We start from the raw sequence: 20734 nt of genomic DNA, 5'->3' as shown, positions 1-20734 counted from the left end.
GACTTCCAGCCTCCAGAACTGTGAGAAAATAAATTTCTGTTGTTCAGCCCCTAGTCCATGGTCCTTTATTATGGCAGCCCTCACAAATAAATCGAGACAGCAGTGACCCAGGAGTGCCTTAGAGAAACTAGGAGAAACAAGGCTGCAGGGACCACATGGCACCCATGAAGGGGAGCTGACCGCCTGCATGCCTTTGCCTTGCCCTCAGCTGTAGGACACCTGAGAACCCCTTAGCATCCTCAGCTCAGCTCTGACAGCAATAAGCCCCAGATGGCTTGGAGTTGTACAACAGCAGTGCAATTGATGGTGTCTTCCTTGAAAAGATCAGGACTTGAAAGCAATAGGATTAAAAACTGGGGTTTAAAGAGATTAAATCACAAAACCTAAAACAAAGCCAGCATAATCTTTCTACTCTATAGACCTTGATACACCAAACCACCACGAGAAGTAGGGTCAAGGGGGTAGGCCAATATTTCCACCTGGCTTGAGAAGCAAAATTAGTGCCCAATAGGAGTTCACTTTCTCACACGAAATGGGCCAGAGCCCAGAGGATGAACCTCTGGAGAGGCGTCATTAGGATGGGTCAGTAACTAGGTCAGCAATCACTGTGTCTGGGTTCTCTTGGATTCCTCGAAGCAAGTTAATTATTAAAGGGAACAGGTGAAAATATAGTCTTGAGGTTTGATTAAACTAAAATTGGTCTAGTCAGAGAGTAGGGTGGGGAAGAGGTTTTCAAGAATTCCAATCAGCCCCTGATGATACTGCGGAGACCTAAGTTGCCTTGGAATCTGCAATCAATACAGAAAACACCAGAAGTATAGAGGAGTGACGGCTCTGGATTCCACTGCAGCAGGGCCTAGAGAACGAGAAAGGCATCCTGAAACTTTAAGAACACTGCATCTCTGTGTTGACAGCCGACTTTAAAACAGGTACAGGTCACTAGGGCAAACAGAAGCCTGACCAAAGATGGGGAAAATAAGGAGGACTTTCTGGAGGAGGTACTCTGGAAACTGGGCTCTGGAGCAGGAAGGAGATAGAGCTCAAAGGACAGAGGAGGGTGCTTTGTCCCTTGGAAAGTATGAAAGAGAAACTCCAGTGGCCAGGCATGGTGGCTTATGCCTGTAATCCCAGCACTTTGGGGGGCAGAGGTGGGCGGATCACCTAAGGTCAGTTCAAGACCAGCCTGGCCAACATGGTGAAACCCCATCTCTACTAAATATACAAAAATCAGCTAGGCTTGGTGGTGATCGCCTGTAATCCCAGCTACTCAACAGGCTGAGGCAGGAGAATCGCTTGAACCTGGGAGGCGGACGTTGCAGTGAGCCGAGATCACACCACTGAGCCCCAGCCTGGGTGACAGAGCGAGACTCAGTCTCGAAAAAAAAAAAAAGAAAAGAAAGAAAAGAAAGAGAAACTCCAAAGGTTCAGTGGACAGCAGAAAGTTCTCCATGAAGAGTTTAAAGCTAGAAGGGGAGTACTGGGCAGCACCTAAAAGGCATGTGTGTTTGTGGGATATATGTGTGGTATGTGTGTGCACATGCATGCATGTATGGTGTATGTATGTGTGGTATATGTAGTATGTGTGCGTGTATGTGTGTGGTGTGTGATGCATGTAATGTTTGTGTATGCATGCATCTATATGGTGTGTGGTATGTGATATATGGTATGCATGTGGTATGTGCTTATGTGTATGCATGTGTATGTGTAGTGTGCATGTACGGGTGTGGCATGTGCATGCGTACACATATGTGGTATGTGTGTGTGGTATGTGTGCACATGTGATGTGTGGTGTGTGTGCACTTATGTGCATGCATGTGTGGCGCATGTGTGGGGTGTGTGTGTGTGCTCATGCACACACATCCTGGGACTTTAATGGTAAGGATCATCTGGCCAAATATCTCTGGTGAGGAGAAAGCAGGTGGCCCGGGCCAGAGCTAACAATAGCGAGATTTAGGGAGAACTGGGCAAGTTTGTCAGGCGCCTCCTGAAGCAAATGAGGAGCCATAGTAAAGGGTCTTGAAAGACGCCTGCTGGATTTTCAATCAGACCTGCAGTGTCAAGTTTCAACTCAAGTGATATCCAAATGCCTCATATTTCTATTTTATCATTTCCATATTTTCAGTGAGCAGAGCTTACCATCTGCACAATGTTGGGCCAAAGAAATAAAAACCAAGAGGAAATTGCACTACAGTGCAGCATAATCAGTCTGATCCGCCTGGGATATTAGTGGAGACATGTGTGTCTTCACTCATCTGAGTATTAGTGTCCTGACTGTTTCTAAGCAGGAAGTTTCCCATTTGGCTAGGCTGAAAGGCAGCTCCAAAATGGAGCGGCAGTTTTCTGTTCTCCACAAGCTCCCCTCCCCTGCTCCTAAATCACATCACTCCCCAGTCGCTGCAAATGATTCTCATGTGTTGACAGGTTACACAGTTCAAGACAAGACATCAGCAGGAGCCTGGGTTGGAGCAAGAACCAAATAGTGAGCGGGGAGGCCATGTGAGCTGGCTATTAGGTGACAGGGGCAGGCAGTGACCCGCCCGCTCTTTCCAGCCTCTGCCTCCTGGGCTCTGCTGACGTGTCTGGTTGTCCTCTGCAGCCCAGTCCGTGGCACATCTCAGACAAGGCATGTCGACTCTTCAATCCTTCATTTATTCATATGAAAAGCAGGCTCATAACGCCTACCTTGTAAGGCAGTAGGGAAGAGTGCTATGTTTCATAGAAAAAGCTCCTAACAGAGCATCCAGCACACACTATCTACTTAAAACATGCTTCAAATATAACAATAATAGTATACACTTACATCATGCTTACTACATGCCATGAGTGGTTTTAAGCACTTGATATTTTATTTATGTGTGTGTGTGCACACATGAACTAATTTAATCCTCACAACCCTGTAAGGCAGATTCTACTGTTATCCCTGTCTTACAGAAGAAGAAACTAAGGCACAGAGAGGTTCTGTAACTTGACCACGGTCACAGAACTGGTAGAGCCAGGATTCAAATTCAGGCAGTCTGGCTCCAGGGACTAGGTGTAGATAAATAAATGAATTAATTGAAAGTTGATGTGTTGGTGGATGGATGGGCAAAGAACATGGATTCCCATGAACTCCAGTAAGGAGCAAGTTATCTAAGCAGCACATTGACAAGTTAAAGGCTCAGAATTCTAATCCCAGCCCCCATCAAGCCCAGGAACTGCAGTCGTTTAATGTTGCTACAAAGTGGCATCACCTCCTCTAAGCTAGAGGTGAAGGCTGCTTCCCTTACTGAGACAGGCTTAGTACGCCATAATTTGGAAGGTTATCACTGGAAAACACTCAGGTATCACTTAACTCCTAATTTTATGTTTGCAGGAACTGAGGCAAGAGAGGAAAAGTGGCCAGCCTAGGGTCACACAGTGCCTGTTCAGACACGTGCCACTTCTATGCCCAGCGCTGTTTTTATGACATAATTTAGCATCTCCTTCACACTAGGAAAGCTGCATCTGGAAGTTGGGGGAGGAGTTATGGACGGAAAAGCAAGACTGAAGAGTTGAATACACTGCCTGGCAAATTGTTTTAAAATGAGAAAGTCATACTTCGTTGCAAGGAAGTTCCTGTTTATGTAAGTCTGGTGAAGTCATCAGACCTTTTGCCTCTCCCTCGCCCCTCCCTGAGGCATCCGGAGGTCCACAGAGGAAAAGGACACTGGTACAGAATGCACCCTACACTCCCACGCCACTTGCTGTTCCCCCAACACGCCTGAGAGCATTCCACATTCCCACCACAGGATATTTGCTCACGCTGTTCTGGTACTGAATCCTCCCATCCCTACTCCCATCCATGCCTGGAGTAACCCTCCCTAGGCTTCAGGGACAGCTTAAAAGCTGCCCCCTCTGTGACTCTTTCCCAGCCATCAGAGCCAGGATGGACTTCCTGAGCTCCAGGGGCAGTTGAAAGCTAGTGGGGAAAGTTCTGGCTCCTGCATCAGCCAGGTCTGGATCTCTGTTTTGATTCTCTGTTCTCTGCTCACTTAAGTGTGACCCTGGGCAAGAACCTTCATGATCTCCCTGTCTCCATTCTCCCACTTATCAAATGGGAATAATAATAGTCCCCTCCTCATGAGGTTATATAATAAGATCAACATATATAAAGAAAGCATTTAGTACAGGGCTTGGTACTTAGTAAATGGGAGACATGATTGCCGCTCTTGGAGGTCTTATTCCACATGCTTTTTTGATTTATGGTTGTTTGGATTTGTATCGTATCTCCCCTTCTAGAGAGATATCTATCTGTTGGCAGGAACTGTGTCAAGTTCAACTTTCCAATCCTGCTGCACTCTGAGCCTTGTGCATAGTTGTGCTTTGTGAGCAATCTGTTAAGTTGAATTGTAACAAAAAAGATAATTGTGGCGAAAAGCAGGGCATTACAGTTTTTGTAAAAAGTCTATGATGACTGTCTTTATAAATAGACTTCAGAGGTTCTGGGTAGATGTGCACAGTAGAATATTGCTTTCAGCTCTCATTACTAGTGTTCTTAAGGATGAGGTTGAGAAAAGCAATAATAATAACATCCTCCTATCAAGGACTTCAAATGGTCCATGTTAGGTTCTTTGTACCTTCATTTATTGGCTACTAACACTCTCTAAGGTAGACATTATTATCCCTATATATGGATAGGAAATTGTCCCTATATATGGATAGATTCAGAGAGATCAAGTCACTCAATAAGGTCGGATAGCAAGTATAGAGCTGAGGCCGGGTTTGAATCCAAGCCCGTCTGACTCCCAAGGCCATGCTGTACCCTGAGCAGGTCTGCAGACTGCCTTCTGCCATCTGACCTAGGGCTTGTTTTGGTGTGGCCATCAAGCCAAGGTGGATTTTTACACTTCTAAATAGTTGAAAAAAATGAAAAGATTAATATTTTGTGACACATGAAAGTTACATGGAATTTAAATTTTAGTGTCCATAAATAAAGTTCTACTGGAACACAGCCACATCTGTTCATCTATACATTATATAATGTATAGTCCTGCCAACTATACATTGGCTGCTATAACAGAAGTGTTGAAATATTTGCAGGAGACACTGCATACCCCTTAAAGCCTATATTCCCTATCTAATTTTTTCAGAAAAAGTTTGCTACACCCTGCTCTATGTCATACTGACTCTTACAGACAAACTTAATGCAAAGAAAACTGCCCTTTCCATAAAAGTCATGCTACAAAAAGGGCACCCATCTCTGCAGCAATAAATCTTGGTCTCCAGATTCTGACTTTCCTTTATGCCTGCTGAGGCCCCTTGGTTCTTGCTTTCATCCAGCTCGCAATGTGATTTGAAAGGCAGAGCCAAGAGCAGCCACCAGACTCTGCCGGGCAGAGACAACAGGCCACAGCAAGCCTGAAAGCAAAGGGAAAGGAATTTAGAGCCAGAAGTCAGCTCAGCTTCATTAATGCCTTCACCCCCTTGATTCATGGTTTCCTGCTACATCTTGTTCAGCTGTGAACGTGCCCAGGCCCCAAGCAGGGGCAGGAGGCTGGAAATGATGAAAGCACAGGGGCTTCAGGCTCCCTGATTCTTTATCTGGCCTCCACCCTGACCACTGGGCAGAGGCCTGGCTCAGCAGATCTCTCCCTGGGAAGCCTCAGGCAGTCCCTCTCCCTGCAGAGTACTCCGTCTGAATGTAAAATGAGCGCCTGGCCCAGCTGTTCCATTGCCCATCTACCTCACTCACCTGTTTTCCTTCTCCTTCACACTGCACAAACACCTTTTGACCCTCCATTGTCTCCCTATGGGGTGAGCTCTTTGTGGCATTCCTTCATCCAGAAAGGGCTTTTGAACATCTGTTGTGTGTTCCGCTTTGTAGAGATACAAAGGAAGTAAAAGTAACCCAGGAGGTTTCTATTTGTTTCAGGATACTGGGGATACACATGGGAAGCCACAGAATGATCCTTGAAGAAATGCTGAGCACCAGTTATGTGCTTGGTATGTATGCTCTAGGTGCCTTCATAACCATGCTTTTGCTTAAGCCATAAAACACACCTGTGGGCCCAGGCATCCTTATGCCCATTTTACAGATAAGAAAACTGAGAATCTGAGAGATTGCCTGGAGATCAGATGGCTATTAAGGGATGGAGCTAGGGTTTCAATTCAGGTCTCACTGGTTACAAAATGCATGCATCTTTGAAAAACTGGGCTGCTCCCTCTACCAGGATGTCATTGGGTGCCTCAGGGCTACAGGATGGGGATTTTAAGACAAATTTCTTCGGGAAAACAATCAGAAGTCCTTACACAGCAGCAGAAAGCACATTGGAACACCAACAAAAAATTCTAGACACAGCCTGGCCAATCCTATAGTTAAAAAAAAAATTCTTCTAGACCCAACTCTTCCTTTAATGAGTCATATGTCTCTGGGTATTTCTTCCCTTCCCTGGGTCTCAGTTTCTACATCTGTAAAACTAAAGTAGACAGTCTGGACAAAGTGATCTCAAAGCATCGCCCACCTTCACTGCTTCTCTCTGTTCCTGCTTCACAAATGCAGTGCTTGGGCACAGGATTCAAAGTTCAGCTCTAGCCCTGAGTCACAAAACTCAACCCAGGTGCCCCCATCTGAACCCTGAAAAGACAGGAAAAAAAAAAAAAGCCCTAATAAAATTCAGATAGTCTGGTTATATGGGTTCAAACCACAAAACTAAATTTTTAAAAAATGGAGACAAAAGATATTATATAGCTGCTATATTCCTTTCTAAATTCCTTCCTGCTTGGTTTTCATGGAACTGTTTCCAAGAATAAATCAGGCTTCTGTTGCATTTGCATTGTTAGAGCCTCCTGAAGCAGGAGATAAGAGGCAGCAATGTCAAAAAGGAAGCTGGGGTGGTAGGGTGGGAGGTGGAGGCAGAAGGAGGCCTGAAGCTTGAAGGACAGGAAGGATTTAAACAAAGTGGGGACAAAAATTAAAAAACAAACAGACAAAAAGAATAAAACCTCAAGGCCTTTTGGGGAAACTGTGAGGCGACCAATTAGTTTTAATAGGAATTATCAGGGAATTAAGGAGAGACTAGAAATATAGGCAATCTTAAATGTTTTCAGCACATTAAAAATGTGACTTAACATCCCAGTAGCTATAAGTACACTTAGCATCCAGATCTTGGTTTTCTAGTAACACTGTCCAATATAAAAAGAATTAGCATTCTTTGAAGAAATGCCTGATTCTAGTAGGACTGCAGCAAGAAATATACAAAATGAGTTTGGAATATCTTGAAATACCAGAAAATAAGGAAATGATCAAAAATGAATTTTTTAAAAAACCTACAATACAGCTGGGCACAGTGGTACATGCCTGTAATCCCAGCACTTTGGGAGGCCAAGGTGGGAGGACAATTTGAGCCCAGGAGTTTGAGATCTGCTGGGCAACATAGCAAGACCACACTCAATTATGTATAATTTACCCCCTGCAATTTTCTTTTTATCCTTTTTTTTTTTTTTTTTTTTTGAGACAGGGTCTCATTCTGTTACCCAGGCTGGAGTGCGGTGGCGCAATCTCAACTCACTGCAACATCTGCCTCCTAAGCTCAAGTGATCCTCCCGCCTCAGCCTCCCAAGTAGCTGGTACTATAGGGATGTGCCACCGCGCCTGGCTAATTTTTTTTGTATTTTGGGTAGAGACAAGGTTTTGCCATGTTGACCAGGTTGCTCTCGAATTCCTGGTCTCAAGCGATCCATCTTTGGCCTCCTAAAGTGCTGGGATTACAGGCGTCAGCCACCATGCATGCCCCCAATTTTTTTTTAATTAGCCAGGTGCGGTGGTGCATGCCTGTAGTCGCACCTACTCAGGAGGCTGAGGCAGGAGGGTTCACCTGAGCACAGGAGTTTGAGGTTGCAGAGCCATGATTGTGCCACTGCATTTCAGCCTGGGCAACAGATGTATACTCTGTCTCTTAAAAAACAAAACAAAACGGGCTGGGTGCGGTGGCTCACGCCTATAATCCCAGCACTTTGGGAGGCCGAGGCAGGCGGATCACGAGGTCAGGAGATCGAGACCATCCTGGCTAACGTGGTGAAACCCTGTCTCTACTAAAAATACAAAAAAATTAGCTGGGCGTGGTGGCGGGCACCTGTAGTACCAGCTACGTGGGAGGCTGAGGCAGGAGAATGGCGTGAACCCAGGAGGCGGAACTTGCAGTGAGCCACTTGGTGCCACTGTACTCCAGCCTGGGCGACAAAGCGAGACTCCATCTCAAAAAAATAAACAAAACCCTACCATAATGGGGATATGTCAAAGGGACGCAGGAGCCAACTGAAAGAGCTACCAATGGACAAAGCTGGAAAAAGTTAAGCAATAAAATGAAGTAGTGTTGATTTGTAACCCAAAAATAATGTAAAATAAATATCCATAAATCCACACTGATAGAAGTAACCGAATAAATGGAAAGAGAAAAAAAAATATCCTATAGGAGAATCCCAAATAATTGATGTAGATATTGTACCCTCCAGAAGACGGAACGTAACTCTCCATTCCTTAAGTGTGGGCTGGGCAGAGTGACTTCCTTCCAAAGAGTAGGAAAGCGGGGAAAGAGTACCTTAACAGTGGAGAAACCAGATAAACACTGCTGAACCGGGTGATCAAGATCAACAGTAACAGTGATAAATCATGTCGGTAACATGTGCCTTTGATACGATGTCATTAAAATGGCACTTTACCTCTGTGGTCCTCTTCCCAAAAACCCAAAATCCCAGGCTAATCATGAAACAAAACATCAGACTAATTCCCATAAAGGGGCTTCCTACAAAATACCTGGCCAGTGCTACTTAGAACTGTCAACATCATTAAAACCAAGAAAAGTCTGAGAAACTGTCACAGCCAAAAGGAATGTGAGGAGGCATGATAAGTAAATGTACTGTGGTACCCTGGATGAGATCCTCAAACAGAAATAGACATCAGGTAGAAACTATGGACCATAGCACATAATAATGTATCAATATTGTTTCACTGATTATAACAAATAGAGCACACGAATGTAAAATGTTAATAATAGGGAACATTATGTATATATGGAGGGCATATGGGAACTCTCTGTGCTATCTGCTCAAATTTTCCTTAAATCTAAAACTATTCTAAAAAATAAAGTCTACTAATTTTTAAAAAGCCTAAAAAATGTGACTTAGGAAACTACCATTAGCAGGCACTTGGTCAGAAACTAGGGTAAAACTCCTGCTCCAGAACCTTCCTCCCTGGGAAAGTGCAAGAGGCAGGCACCTTTCTAATTCCTAGGACAAGGCCAACATGTGGTGAGCCTCAGGGACCTCCTCACTTTTACCCAGTGAGCCTATAAGCAGGATCAAGCCTTCCTTGTGCGCAAACAGGTATGTGTGTTACCAAACTGAACTAGGTCTGTTTGACTGCATGCAATGAAAAGCCAAACATGGCTGGGGGTAGTAGCTCACATCTGTAATCCCAGCACTTTGGGAGGCCAAGGTGGGAGAACTGACCAAGGTGGAGTTCAAGACCAGCTTGGGCAGCATAGTGAGACTCTGTCTCTCCAAAAAAATGTTTTAAAATTAGCCAGGTGTAGTAGCATGCACCTGTAGTCCCAGCTACTTGGGAGGCTGAGGCAGGAGGACTGCTTGAACCCCAGAGTTTAAGGCTACAGTGAGCCATGATTGTGCCACTGCACCCCAGCCTGGGTTACAGAGCGAGACCCTGTATCCAAAAAAAAAAAAAAATCCAAACACCAAAGCACTGGGTTTTTGTAGAAAGAAAAGTTTATTGCAAGGCTGCAGAGAAAAGACAGGAGACTGGCTCAAATCTGTCTCCTGGAGCTGGGGGCTGGGGCAGGTTTTATAGGCAGAAGGTAAAGGCATGATCTTGGATCTTGCAATAAGGTGATGCCAGGAAGTGTGATCTAACTGGATCTTGCCATGGGATGATCTTTCCAGGGCTAAATCTGATTGGATCATGCCATGTGGTGTCCCCATTCCTTGGTCTGAGCACTTAAGATTCCATCAGCTTTGCATTTGGTCCATTTGGGTTTGCTTAGGTCACCTGCAACATGGAGGTAACTGAAAATTAACCATTTTCAGTTACATGAAGTAACACAAAGTTGAACCGGATTGGGCTGGTTTTGCAGTTATGTGTGTAGAACCACCTAGCTGATGGCTCCCTTGGCTTACCTAACACAGTATCGCCTCAGCTACACAACAGCAGATTGGGCGGAATGGCAGAAGGTAAGAGAGTCTGGGACCACAGTCAGACTGATTTCCACTGTTGGATTACATCAGCAAGAAGCCTCAGTTTCAACCTGTCATTAACACCCCCTTAAAATTCCTGATTTCTCTTTTTAACAAGAAAGAACACATCTCAGACTCAGACCTTTCTATAGGCAACAACATCCAGCACACATTTAACAGTACTTTTTTCTTTGTTTTTATTTTGACAGTTACATTCTATATGTGAAAAATAGGCTAGTATTCAATTTACAATAGTAATAGAGCATTTCCTTGGTAAATAAAATAGGTTAAGAATATAAAATAATCACTTTCACCTTTCAGTTTAGGGGAAAACACTAAGTTTGAAAACAATTTGATGGTGAAGCTGTGGGTAAAAAACAGGCACTGCTGTGTACTGCTGAAGGGAATTAAAGCAGGTATCCCTTTCATTCAGTAATTCGGCAACACGTATCAAATTTGTAAATGCATTCCCGTCTTGACCTCGTGATTCCACGTTTCTATTTCTGGCAATTTTAGCTTTCAGACATGCTTACTGTATTAGTAAGCTCAGGATGCCATAACAAAACACCATAGACTGGGTGACTTAAACAACAGAAATGTATTCTTACAGTTCTGGACGCCAGAAAGTTCAAGATGAAGGAGCCAGCTGATTTGGTTCCCGGTAAAGCATGTCTTCCTGACTTACAGACAGCCACTTTCTCACTGTGTCCTCACATGGCAGAGAAAGATCTCTGATGTCTCTCGCACTTCTTACAAGGGCACCAGGCCTAATGGGTCAGGGCCCCATTATGCCCTCATTTAACTTCAATACCTCCTCACAGGCCCTATCCCCCAATAGAATCACATTGGGAGTTAGGGCTTCAGCATATTTGATGGGGGAACACAAATACTCAGTCTATACACATGTATAAACAAAATGACGTATGTTCAATCTTACAGACTGAAAATAAAATCATAAAAGAAAACAGCAAGATTCACAGACATATATATATCATATATAAAATATAAATCATATTATATATCATATATAAAATATAAATCATATTTTATATATATATATAAAATAGCGCTATTTATAATAGCAAAGATGTGCGGGTTAAAGCAACTCCATTTTACATGCTAATCCACCATGTTGACTTCTGATTAATCCCAGTTTCGGGAATACCTCTAAGATTTCTATTTTATCTACTGTTCCTTGTGTAAGAGCATGTACTTAACCATAAATCCTGCCCTTAGATCAAAACAACCTTGACCATAAATCCTGCCCTTAGGCAGATTCACATAGCATTCTTGCCTTTCCTTAAGGGGCCAACTTCAATTATCCTACACATTTCTTCTCTAGGGTATAGAAGCCCTGGGTCTGGGGGAGTAATGGCCCAGGATCTACTATCTCCTGCTGAGATGATGGCTTCTGTTCATAAATCCCTATTAAATGTGAGACACTGGATTTGTCAGCCTCTTTGATCTGTCAGCTTCCTCAGCCTTTAGGAAAACATTTACGTAAGATCTGCCCACTGTGGCACAAAATAATGGGAACAAACCTAAATATTCATTAATAGAATGTCTGGTTTAAATAAATTCTGGTAGATGCATACAATGAAAATTCTGGCCGAGTGCGGTGGCTACACCTGTAATACCAACACTTTGGGAGGCTGAGGCAGGCGGATTAGTTTGCTTGAACCCAGGAGTTCAAGACCAGCCTGGGCAATGTGGCGAAACCCTGTCTCTATAAAAAAAGAAAAAAGAAAAAATTAGCTAGGTGTGGTGGTGCATACCTATCCTATAGTCCCAGCTACTCGGGGGCTGGGCTGAGGTGGGAGGATGCCTTGAGTGTAGGAGGTAGAGGTTGCAGTGCAGTGAGCTGTGATCACACCATGGCACTGTAGCCTGGGTGACCAAGTGAGGAGGAAAGAAAGAAACAGAGAGAGAGAGAAAAAGTGAGAAAGAGGGAAGGGAAGGGGAAGGGGAGGGGCAGGGGAGGGGAAGGGGAGGGGAAGGGGAGGGGAGGGGAAGGGGAGGGGAAGGGGAGGAGAAGGGAAGGGAAGGGAAGGGAAGGGAAGGGAAGGGAAGGAAGGGAAGGGGCAAGAGGAAAGAAAGAAAGGAAAGGAAAGGAAAGAAAGGAAAGAAGGAAAGGAAGGGAAGGAAGGAAGGAAGGAAGGAAGGAAGGAAGGAAGGAAGGAAGGAAGGAAGGAAGGAAGGAGAGAGAGAGAGAGAGAGGGAGGGAGGGAGGGAGGGAGGGAGGACAAAACAAAGAAAGAAAAGGAAAACAATTCTATGCAGCTAGTAAAAGCCAAGAATGAACATGCTCTGTATGGAACACTATGGAAATATCTCCAAGGTATATGGTTAAGTAAAACAAGTAGGTCCATATCTATTTAACCTGCAAAACTTTTGTGTAAAGAAAGATGGGGGCTGGGGATAAGAATATTTGCATGGGCCAGGAGTAGTGGCCCTTTGGGAGGCCAAGGCAGAAGGACTGCTTGAGTCTAGGAGTTTAAGACCAGCATGGTAACATAGTGAGACCACTTCTCCACAAAAAAAATTTAAAAAGTAGCCAGGTATGGTGGTGCATGCCTGTAGTCCCAGCAACTCTGGAGGCTGAGCGGGGAGGATCACTTGAGCCCAGGAACTGCAAACTGTTACCAACCAGACCTGTTTTCAATAAAACAGCAGAGCAGCTTTCCTGCAGCCTCATTTTCATTTTCATTTAAGATTAAGGTGGGGGAGGAGGAGCACATTGGAGGAGGGGTTTGGTGCTGAGAATATACATACAGACGAATGTGAGTCAGGGCTGGAAGTGGCCACATGGCCAGTATGAAAAGCTTTACAGTCACAGTCAGTCCTCTTTCCCTTGAGGGACCCAAGAGAGGACTGTGAGGCAAAACAGAGTCTAATTCTGTCTGTTTTACAGGATGTCGCAGCATATGGACTCCTGTGTGACTGGCCCTACCCCTACACTTCAGAGAGCACACAGAAACAGAACAATCCAATCAGACGTGCATTTGCCTGTCTATGGTATGTACAAGTGTCAATGCATTATTCATCGATTGCATCAGTTTACCAATTTAATTAATTCTTCCACTTGCTCAGTGCCTAGCCTGTGCCTTTCAGGCCCCTCCAGTACAGGCCCTGTGACCACCCAGAAAAGCACTGACCTCAGCTTAGTTCATGTAGTAAAATATAGTAATAAAAACAGCAGCTAACACTCATGGACTTCTTTCTTGTGCCAAGTATTTTGCTAAGCACTCCACTCTTGTCTTATTTAATTTTCAGAGAAATTTCTTGAGATAGAAATTGTTATTATCTCCATTTTACAAATGGGGAAACTGAGGTTTGGAGAAGTTAAATGTCTTCCCAGAGTCACATAGCTAGGGAGGGCCAGAGTCAAGACGACCCAGGTAATCTGGTTCAAGCCCACCCTCTGAACCAGTCCCCTCTACTGCCTTATTAGCTTCTGATGGCTACGACAGCTTCACTGGTGACCCTTGCTCATGTTCATGGCAGGATGATCAGTGGAAATCCCTCGTTGGACTCAGAGCTGTCACTCATAAAGACCTGTCCTCAGGAGTTGCACACCTCCATTCTGACTCTGCACAAGTGTCCCCCAGGAATGTTCCATGCTGTGCAGCTGGCACTAATTCCCCTCTGCACAGCTTCTCCTTTCAGTATCACAGACACCCTCAGAGGTGGACAGGGTGGGCCTTTCTATATCCACTCAACAAATGGGGGAACTGGGCCTAACAGGGGTAAAGAAACTTGTCAAGGTCACTGCAAATGTTTGGTGGAGCTGGGATGCTAGCCCAGTTTTCTAAAGACAAGGCTATCTTCTATTGCTGGTGCCACAACAAAGAACTAACACAGAAAGTACATAACAAAGAAAAGGAAGGAGATGGCCGGGCGCGGTGGCTCAAGCCTGTAATCCCAGCACTTTGGGAGGCCGAGGCGGGCGGATCACAAGGTCAGGAGATCGAGACCACAGTGAAACCCCGTCTCTACTAAAAATACAAAAAATTAGCCGGGCGCGGTGGCGGGCGCCTGTAGTCCTAGCTACTCAGGAGGCTGAGGCAGGAGAATGGCGTGAACCCAGGAGGCGGAGCTTGCAGTGAGCCGAGATCGCGCCACTGCACTCCAGCCTGGGCAACAGCGTGAGACTCCGTCTCAAAAAAAAAAAAAAAAAAAAAAAGAAAAGAAAAGGAAGGAGACTCTCTAGGGTCTTTGGTTTTTTTCCTCCTTTCACCAGAGGTCTGAAAACAGTTCTCTGGAATTCTCCCTGCTATGGTCAGAATGTTTGTGGCCCTGCAATATTTCTGTGTTGAAATCCTAAACTGCAAGGTGATGGTATTTGGAGGTAGGGACTTGGGGAGGGGAATTAGGTCATGAGAATGGAGCCATCATTAATGGAGTTAGTGCCCTTATAAGAGGCCCTAGAGCCAGGTGTGGTGGCTCATGCTTGTGATCCCAACACTTTGGGAGGCCAAGGTGGGCGGATCATGAGGTCAAAAGATCGAGACCAACCTGGCCAACACAGTGAAACCCCATCTCTACTAAAAATACAAAAATTAGCCGGGCGTGGTGGCGGGAGCCTATAGTCCCAGCTACTCCGGAGGTTGAGGCAGGAGAATCGCTTGAACCCAGGAGGTGGAGGTTGCAGTGAGTCAAGATCGTGCCATTGCACTCCAGCCTGGCAACAGAGCGAGACTCCATCTCCAAAAAAAAAAAAAAAAAAAAAAGAGAGAGAAAAAGAGGCCCTAGAGAGCTAGCTGACCGTTTCCATTATGTGAAAACATACCTAGAAGGCACCATCTATGAGCCAGAAAGCAGGCCCTCACTAGGCATCAAATCTGCCTTGTTCTTGAACTTCCCAGCCTCCAGAGCTGTGAGAAATACATTTCTGTTGTTTATGAGCACCTAGTTTATGATATTTTGTTATGGCAGCCTGAATGGACTAAGACACTCCCTAATGACAGACAACCGAGAGATTCCTTCCCAGTCAAGACTCTCCCCCTGAATCATCTGTTCCTTAGGGTTATACAGCTCCCAAAATTGGCCTTGTGTTCAAAGCAAAAATATACCCCTGAGTAACACACAAGCTCCCTAATTTTTTCACTTTGAGAGAGTTCAGTCTCATTGGGACAGAAAGGAGAACACCAAGCTAAAAGTTAGGCAAGGGGCCAGAGGTGAAGGAGACAGTTGACAGGAGATGAAGAGGACTGAAAACCACATAAAACTTCTTTATGGTTTTCCTAAAGTTCATCCCGTGGGCTATAGACAGTCTGCTGGGTTTAGGGAGTGAGATGAGGCCTCCATCTTCTGACCCTTCATTTGGTCTTTTCTGCCTTCTCTCCCTCACACTTACCTGGACCACCACAGTGTTAAGGGATGCCAGAATCCAAGGGTGGGGATCAAGTGATAGGTGTGGGATTCATAGAGCTTTCTTGTAGGAGTGAATTCTCTGCCAGAGGCAGTCTGGGTATAAATGAGGCCAACTGCTCATTCAGAGTTATTAGAGATGATGGAATAGTCCCAAAGACAGTTCTCAACAAAGCACATCTCAGCATGGCTAGTTTATCATCACCTTATATAACCTTGGGTAGGTTGCCTATCCTCTCCAAATCCAGCTTCCTCAACAGAAAAATGAAGCTAATAAGAACACCTATCTCCATGGTATTGGTGAATCAAATGAGACAGGCTGGGTGCTGTGGCTCACAACTATAGTCCCAGCATTTTGGGAGACCAAGGCAGGAGGATTGCTTGAGGCCAAGAGTTCAAGACCAGCCTGGGCAACAAAGCAAGATCCCATCTCTACAAAAATTTAAAATACTAGCCAGGCATGGTGGTATGCAGCAGTAGTCCTAGCTACTCATGAGGCTGAGTAGAAGGAATGCTTGAGCTCGGGAGTTTGAGGATGCAGTGAGCTATGATTGTGCCACTGCCCTCCAGCCTGAGCAACAGAAGGAGACCCTCTTAAGAAAAAAAAAAAAGATAGAGACCAATCTAAGTTCTTTGTAAACTGTAAGCTGACAGAGAGATGTCATTAGTCCTTATTCATTAATCACCTTTACCTCTAATTGGCTGTTGTACACAAAGTGGGTACCAGATTCTGCCATAAAATTGTTTTATTGGAAGAGATAAAAGGCAACACAATTAAAAAAAAAAAAAGAAAGAAAGAAACATGTTAGCACAAGAAAGCAGTTTTGAAGAGATGGTCCTGAACTGAAGTCAACAGCAGCCTTGAAAAAGAAATGCCAAGTTCTCTAACCTTTACACCACACTTCAAAGGGCATTGGCCTCTGACTCACAGGTAACACAAATATTTTTTACTCCAATGTATTTCTTTGTTCAATATGCTCACCCCATTTTTCCCTGGGCCCTCTCTACATGCATCAATATTATGGCTCTCTTTTGAGCAGTAACCTTCAAACTTCAAGTGTGATCAAAATATCATAGGCACTTGTTTGAAATGTCAATTTCTGGGTCCCACATCCAGAAAATCTAGGGTAGACCCCACAAGTCTGCATTATGAACAAGCTCCCTGGGAGATTCACCTTTTCTTTAAGACTTATTCTGGTCTTCAAGAGAGACCTATTCTTTGAGACCCTATGCTTACTTAAGTCCCAAAAGGCATGGACTGTGTCATTTAACTGCCTAGCACATTGCCAATGCCCAACACTCAGAAAAGATGCTTGCTAATAAATAAGAAATACTAGGAACCCTGAATACTTGCTTCTAAAAAGATATAAATGTTTGTCTCCAACATCATCATGATGACTAGTTGCATAATTCTCACACCTTTTTAAGAATGAAATTCCAGCAACCTCAGCTTTCCCATGCCAAACTTTTCTGACATTCCCATGCTAGATTAAGTGACTCTCCTTTGTGGTTTCACAGCCTTCAGCCCATACCAGCACTTACAATATATTCTATGTATTGACTTTACTATTAGTCTTCCCCCACTGGAAGGAAGTTTTCCTCCTTCCTTAAGGATAAGATCTGTGCCCCCTTCTCTTGTGTTTCTACCATCTAGACCAGTGATTAGCACCAAATCAGCAGACACTAATGGAATGAAATGCAAAAAAGGGAATGAAATAGGATGGGATAGGTTGAAAACACTTTAAGAGGGGAGAAGGGAGGTGAGCCCTCTGTGATGTTCTGGTATAAGGAAGGACATCCTAGGGTGAGTCACATGACTCAGTGTGGTTAATATTCAGTAAGTGGAAGTTGTTATTCTGTCCATGGTTTGGGGCTTTTGAGATATTTTTTCAAGGAGTGGGCATCAATAGATGTTTCTGTTAATGCTGCAGAAGGGCCGTCTAGTTTCGCATACTGATTTTGACATCTTGGGGCAGGTGTTTCAGTTGGTTAATGCCAGGGGATAGCTCACACTAAGATCATCTTTGCTTAGATAGCAGATGGTCATAAATTATATTATTATTCACCAATATCTGGTTACCTCCCTGTAAGATTATGCTTACCCACACTGTTGAACTCCCATATGCCATGTGGCTTGCTTTGTTCATGAAATGTGGGCAGAAGTGGTCCGAGTCACTTCCGAAGGACTGGCCATGTACTTCATCTGCCTGGGTCCTGAAGAAAGGACAGTAATAGGACCTAGTAGAGCCTACAGCTGGACCCACAGTGGACATGGAATGTAGGCAGGAAGTGGACATTTGGGAGTTATTACTGCAACATAACCTGGCCTTTCCTGGCTTATGTTCCCTTATTTCCAAGCAATGGAAATGTTCATATACAATTAGTTTGCCTTTGTGACTTTAAGAAACATTACCTCTTAGGGCCTTAGTTTCAATGTCTATGAAGTGAAGAGGATAACATAATGATAAAAAATATCAAACATAAATTGATTGCTTATCATTTGTCTGGATAAGCGTTTTAGAAAAATTATCTCATTTTATCCTTATAACAACCTATGAGGTTGATATTATTATTAGCCTCATTTTATAGACCAGGAAACAGAGGCCTCAAGAGGTTAGGAAACTTGCCCAGTGGGTAGCAAGAGTACTCAGATACTAAGAATAATTACTGATAGAATGCAAATGGCCTGACACTAGAGCCCAGCCTCCTAATCTCCATGTTGCATCAGGTCATCTCTAAGACCTCATCTGTCTGGGATACACCAAGACTCTGTGACGTCATCATGTGGTAACAACTGCCCTAGTCTTCAATTTTTAAACCAAGACCTGTTTTCACCACTGCCCTCCTCTTGAGGGGTGAAGACAACTCCTTCCTCAGCCTCTCAAGTAGCTGGGACTACAGGTATGAGCTACTGTGCCTGGCTAAGCTGGCCTCTTGAGCTTCTTTCATTCCCAAGAGACAGATCATTGAGAGAGGGCCATGGAGAATGAGAATGTCCCCTTGAAAATATTTTGGGCTTCTGTCTACCAAAAGAATGGCAGTAATAAGGAAGGACGCACGAGGGTCTGTTTGTTGCATGGTCTTTGTTGCATGGTCTTCCTGGGCACAGGATATGGGAAGTCTGGGTGTGTTCCACCAATGCTGTTCTATAAAAGGTGTAGGACTTCCCTTCCTGGAATCATTATTGTTCCTTGTTCCTGTCTTAGGGGGCTGAGGGGCACCTGTTGTGAGGCCTAGTAGGACAAAATGAACAAACCTCCCTGGGACCTGCAAATCTGAGTATAGAGACACATCATGAGCCCATCCTTACCTACCTTCCAGCAATATCCAACTCTCCCCCTGTCCACACTACTAGTGTGTACAACCTGTGCATGAGCAAATACAGAAGGAGGGCAGCCGATGCCATCAGCCACTGAGGATGAAAACTCAGCAGCTCCAGCAAAAGGATAGGGTTGAGCTGCTGTTGGGATGTATCTGAGAATTTCACTTACCTGCCTTTTCCTCGTCTTCCATTAGCAGAGTTCATGGAGATTTGGTTCCATTTTGGCATCTCTAGAAGAGTAGAGCTGAAGCACAAAAGAGACAAGACTGGGGTTCCTTTTTAGGGCCTTAGGCAATGACTTGAGTAAGCTCTTGTGATTTACTACAGGAAAGTGCTCCATCAAGAGCCACTGGTCAACAACATCAGCAGGTCAGAGAGGATCCTCCTCTGACCACCTCCCACAGTGCCAACCCTTCAGATGCTCCTGGCTATACCTTCCTTTAGGACCACTAAATTCTTACTCCATCCCCACAATTTCCTGCAGTACTCCCCACTCCCCGCAGCTGATTTTGGCCCTGACTCATTGGTGCTGACTCAACAAAGAAAAGCAGACCCCTCAGGCAGCCGGACAGTGGACCAGGGCCAGAGCCTGCAGGCGTGGGCGAGAGAGCAGGCAAGCCGGGAATCCATCAATCAGCTTGTCACCAAGTCTTTGCTGAGCCCCCCTGAAGACTTGGTCCCATGCCGAGCTACGCAGTGGGGGTCCCAGAAAAAGAAGGAGAGAAGACAGGAGCCTTTATTTTGTGGCAACTATGGATGTGGAATTGGAGCTCCTTCGTTTTGAGGGTCTCCAAGCACACACAGCCTGGCCCAGCCCACCATTACTCACCAGAGGGAGCCTGAGTGCTGCCAGGAAAGGCCAGACACAGTGGAGCTTAGGGAAGGTTGGGAGGTGGCAGCCAGGAAGGATTTTGAAGCGTATTTGCAAGCTTTTGACATAAGATTCAGATAATATCAATTTTTTTAAAAGAGACCAGGTGGGGGTGGTGGTAAATGGAAATTATGGGGGGATTTTAAAGCCCCCATATCCACATCCTGGATACTGCCATTGCTACCAGCCTCCACATCTTTCCCCACAAGCCTGCTGGGTGTGGGGTACCTCCCTTGAGTTAATGCATTGTGTTTCTGAAATGTCCCTGCTAAAATGAACCTACTACGTTACTCTGAGAGTGTCTTTCTAATGCCCTTTGCATTTGCAGAGGGGGAAAAAGGACCATAGATGTGAGGGCACAGAACAGTGACTTTGGCATGAGGATTCACTTAAAATCCTAGAGCCCTAAGAATTGGAATCCTGACTCAATTACGTACCAGTTGTGTAATTCAACCTGGGGTAGTTCTCTGAGCCTTACTTTCTTCATCTTGTAAAGAGGAAGGAATAAAGCAGCAAGCTCACAGAGCATTGTGAGGACAGGCACAATTGCTAGCACATCATGGCCACTTCTGTTAGGAAATAATATACAACTGTTATTGTAAAGAAGTAAAGACAGAGTGGGGAGAAATAAGCTCATGGTCCGAGAGCACCAGGGAAAGTGTCCCTCTCTCCATCTTCTTACCTTGACGGTCAAAACTCATCAAGGGCTCCCTCTGCTGTCCATTCTCTGCATTCATTTTCCTATATAGAAAGTAACACACTCATATTCCTTCGTGTGGGGCACAGAATGTGCAAATGCCCTAATTTAATCAGTGGAACTCTGTTTGCTCTTCATTAACATTATCTTTCAAAAACATTCTTTCCAGGCTGGGCAAGGTGGCTCACGCCTGTAATCCCAGCACTTTCAGGGGCCAAGGTGGGAGGATCCCCTGAGTTCAGGAATTTGAGACCAGACTGGGTAACATAGT

The 20734-nt window shown here is 44.7% G+C and overlaps 1 long non-coding RNA gene across 1 annotated transcript; it reads right to left on the bottom strand.

Moving 5' to 3' along the window:
* Nucleotides 1-1324: 1324 nt before the first annotated feature.
* Nucleotides 1325-20508, bottom strand: LOC106992721 (uncharacterized). Its single transcript, XR_013402146.1, has 4 exons — nt 20449-20508; nt 20204-20335; nt 19065-19139; nt 1325-10018 (listed from the first exon to the last, which is right to left on the bottom strand). It is a non-coding gene; the product is annotated as an uncharacterized LOC106992721 (long non-coding RNA).
* Between the last annotated feature and the right edge of the window lie 226 nt (nt 20509-20734).

The sequence above is a fragment of the Macaca mulatta genome, chromosome 12 (assembly GCF_049350105.2).
Source record: "Macaca mulatta isolate MMU2019108-1 chromosome 12, T2T-MMU8v2.0, whole genome shotgun sequence".
NCBI classification, from domain to species: domain Eukaryota; kingdom Metazoa; phylum Chordata; class Mammalia; order Primates; family Cercopithecidae; genus Macaca; species Macaca mulatta.
The sequence above is the reverse complement of the archived record's forward strand: the minus strand, read 5'-3'. Positions and strand labels throughout refer to the sequence as shown.